We start from the raw sequence: 3968 nt of genomic DNA, 5'->3' as shown, positions 1-3968 counted from the left end.
ATTTGTCACACAGCCAAAGGAATCATCTTTTATTCTATTAAATGTCATGTCTCCATGGTTTAAAACCTAACAGTAACTCAGTATTACCTACAGGATAGGATCCGTGCCCCTTAGAATTTTGAACAAAAGCTCTTATTATTCCATCCTGCTACAGCCTAAGTCTACCTACCCTGATAAATAGAATTCTGAGATGACCCACACTGATTTATAGATTTGTATAATCTTCTCCCCCAGTGTGTGGGCAGCAGGGTCTGTAACTTTCTTCTAACCACAGAGGTAATGAGACATCACTCCTCTGATTATGTTATATTAGAGGCTTGGTGCATGAAATTTGTGCATGGTAGGATCCCTAGGCATGGCTGGAGGTCAGGGCCGATCAGGTTCCCCGCCTCCCAGTCTCCTCCTTCCCTCGCTCCCTCAGCACCCTGCCACCGCAGCTGGTCACCCGCCATGTTCTGCGCCACCCCCTTGTGGTCAGCACATGTCATAGCGAGTGATCGAACTCTCAGCCTCACAGTCAAACTCCGGAGGGGACACTTTGCATATTAGCCTTTTATTATATAGGATAATAAAAATGAAGGGATTTTACAGATGTAATTAGGCTCCCAAAAGAGTTGATTGTGAGTTCACCAAAAGGGAGACTATCCTGGGTGGGCCTAAATCAGTCAAGTGCAAGGAAGGGTCAGGGACTCCTAGTGTCTCCACTCTGCGGCCCTCAAGAATCAGACAGCGATGCTGTGACCTGCCAATAGAGGGAGCCACAGGGCAGAGAACTGTGGGGGCCTCGGAGCGCTGAGGCCCATGGCCTGACAGCAAGAAAGTGAGAATCTCAGTCTTAGAATCACAAGCCAAGTCTGCCAGCAACCAGAGTTTGGAAGAGGATCTGGGCCCCAGATGAGGATGCGGAATGGATGAACTTGAATTTTGCCTTGTGAGAACCTGAGCAGAGAGCCCAGAGAAGCCATGCCCAAAATTCTAACCTACAGCAACAGAGATAGTCAGCAGGGGTTGTTTTAAGCCACTAAGTTTGTGGTAATTTGCTATACAGCATTAGAAAACTAATACGCCTACCAAAGACCACCCATGCATTGATTGTTCATGTCTCAAAACACTTGTATTTTCCTGAAAAGGTGTCTTTCCATTTTGCAACCTCTAATTTAGAGGTACTTATTCCCCTGTCTCTACTACCCATTTTAATCTATGTTATACTGGGGGTATAATATTGGGGTAAACATTCATCTTTCCCACTAGACTAATCTCACTGTCAAGGACAAGCTCTCATCTTGACATTTTCCTAGTAATTGGCTCATAAGAGAGTTTCAATCTATTTTAGTTGAAATTGTTCTAATTGGGGGAAAAATTACTCTATTATCTATAAGCACATTCCTTTTTGTCATTTTCCCTATGTAATTAATAGATATGGAATTTTAAAAATCTTTTATGCTGTAGGAAAGAAACAATGCATACATTCACACAGAAGCTCCCAAATCCAATATAGTAATCAATCACCCTAATTCCTGGTCTATAGCTATAAATGCTGCTATGATTTCTACAACATTCAGTTCTACTCAAAACAGAACAATGAAGGCTGTCAGCAAATTCACTAATTGCAGGATGAGACAAAAGAGATGGTCTGTGACTGCTGACATTTCACAAATGCCTTATTAGTGTGCACTTCTCCAGTGGATGGGAATCCAGCACACTTAAAGAGAAGAGATCCTACCCAGCAGGTGTGGCTCAGTGGTTGAGTTTCAACCTATGAACCACTAGGTCCTGGTTCAATTCTAGGTTTGGGTTGTGGGTCTGGCTCAATCCCTAGTGGAGAGTGGAATGGAGAGGAGAGACAGAGAGAGAGAAAAACATCAATATGAGAGAGACACACTGTTTGGTGCCCTGCATATGCCCTGACTAGGGCTGGGAATCGAACCTGTAACTGTGGTGTGTGCTCTTGACTAGAATCAAACCCATGATACTTCGTTCTGTGGGTCGTCGCTCTAACCACTGAGCAAACAGACTAGGGCTCTTCTAACTTTGAATTAAAACATCATTTATCAGAAATTTTAGCATGTCGATTTAGGAAGCAGTAAATATTTAAACAGCTATCTCAGTGGGCTCTCACACACTTCTACTTTTATCAATAGGAAACCAAATATAAGAGAGGAGTCTTGAGTTTGGGGTGGGGAGCAGGAGGTGTCTGAAGAGTTAGAATTCTGGAGTTCAAGATGGAAACCTTGCTTACATCACTTAAGTTTTTCAAATGCTATAAGCCTCATGTTGGTGTCTGCGCAATGTCAATAACAGTTGCATCAACTCTGTCAGGCTGTTCTGAGGACTAAATGACATAACAAATGTCAACCATTTAGCACAATTCCTCGTTTACAGTAAGGACTCAATTCACTGTCATCTTCAGCACCTACATAGGGTTGTGGAATAGCATAGAATAAGATTCAGGAGGTACCTGTTTTCACTTAGGAATATCATTAACCACCTATTTGGGGTGAGTCACTTCCCTTCCCTAGACTTCAGTTTTCTCATCCATATATGTGACTAGACTAGTCAAGTTTTCTACAAGTTAACTTTGAGTTCTAAAATGTTCTTAGTTCAATTGAATCTTTCCTTGGAGATTCAGAGTCAATATGGTGAACACTGGGGATGACCCTTTTATTTTTTTTCAACATATTTATTGTAATAAACACTGATAGAGACCTGGAGAACCACTTGAAAATAATTTATGAACCTGGCAGTAATTTAATAGTAGCAACAATGATACAGTCTGGTAAGTACCATTCTAAGGGAACTTCAAGGTATAGTGTTGGGGGCAAAAGGGAGACGAGTTCAGGGTCTTCTAGTAGAAGTTATATCTAAACTGAGAACTGTATAAAGGAGTTACTCTCAAGACCCAGGGATAACCACCATATGGACCACCATTTGCCTCTTCTCCAGATGATTCAAGATTACTATTCTTGTGTCTTCTCTGACTGCATCTTTCCTTGATTTTCCACTTGCCAGCTGTCTCATGTAAGTGTGAGTGTGTCTAAATCTAGTCCCAATTTCTTGTACTCAATTTGTTGTGGGTAATAAAAACAAGTGGCTAATTTTCTTTAAAATCACGTGTTTTATTTTTGAAAGAGTCCTAAGAAGAATGCATTTCTTGGTTATTGACTGCTTTTGTTTTACTTTTTTTTTTTTAAAGTTGCATTGTTACTATACTTCAGATCATTGGCCTCTATATAAGTAAGGGTTAATTTTTTTCTCTTCTTTTTAAAAAGAATAGGTGGGGAGGCAGGGAAATATAATTAGACATTATTATTGAAAGGGAGTTTTTATGGTAAAAAAAAAATGGAAATTGCAGAACCATACTTAATTTTCTTGAAAAAATATTCCTTACACATAATCCCTAGTGTAATGTACTATAATAATGCCCAATGGAAGTATTGTGAACTTTGTTAATGCCTAAATTAACACAAATAAGAAAAAATGCCTCATAAATATTCTATCACACAGGTGAAATTTTGCTTTTAAAGAGAAGAGATGAAAAACATCTCCATGGCCTATAATAGCAGTAATTTTCATCAAGAACTAGGCAAAAAAAGAATGGAAATGTGGCAAAAATAAATTAACTGGAACAGAAAAAGGCCTACTTTAGTAAACAAAGTGAACATTATATATTTGGGTTTGGAAAAACAGTTACTCTCGGGAAATGTTTATTGTTTTGAGCTTTAATTCTATTCAGTTGAATTAATATGCTATCTACATTTCAGATACCTCCACTAGATGAACTACTGGGTTATAATTTTTTTAAAATAGTCCAGCATTTCTTCAGTCAGTGAAAATGAAAATAATTTATTTAACCATTATGCTTTGATAAATATCTTATATAATAAAACCCTAATATGCAAATTGACTGTATGGCAGAACGATCGGTCACTATGATGCACAGTGACCACCAGGGGGCAGACGCTCAACAC

At 39.2% G+C, this 3968-nt stretch overlaps 1 long non-coding RNA gene across 1 annotated transcript in view; it reads left to right on the top strand.

The window, feature by feature from the left end:
• Nucleotides 1-3574, top strand: part of LOC107183500 — a 10270-nt gene extending 6696 nt beyond the window's left edge. The window contains exon 3 of the long non-coding RNA XR_001514292.1: nucleotides 3564-3574. This is a non-coding gene — a long non-coding RNA (uncharacterized LOC107183500). The remainder of the gene's footprint in view (nucleotides 1-3563) is intronic.
• Nucleotides 3575-3968: the final 394 nt, after the last annotated feature.

Source organism: Myotis davidii, unplaced genomic scaffold (genome assembly GCF_000327345.1).
Source record: "Myotis davidii unplaced genomic scaffold, ASM32734v1 scaffold18, whole genome shotgun sequence".
Lineage (NCBI taxonomy): Eukaryota > Metazoa > Chordata > Mammalia > Chiroptera > Vespertilionidae > Myotis > Myotis davidii.
This window is presented reverse-complemented; position numbering and strand designations above follow the sequence as displayed.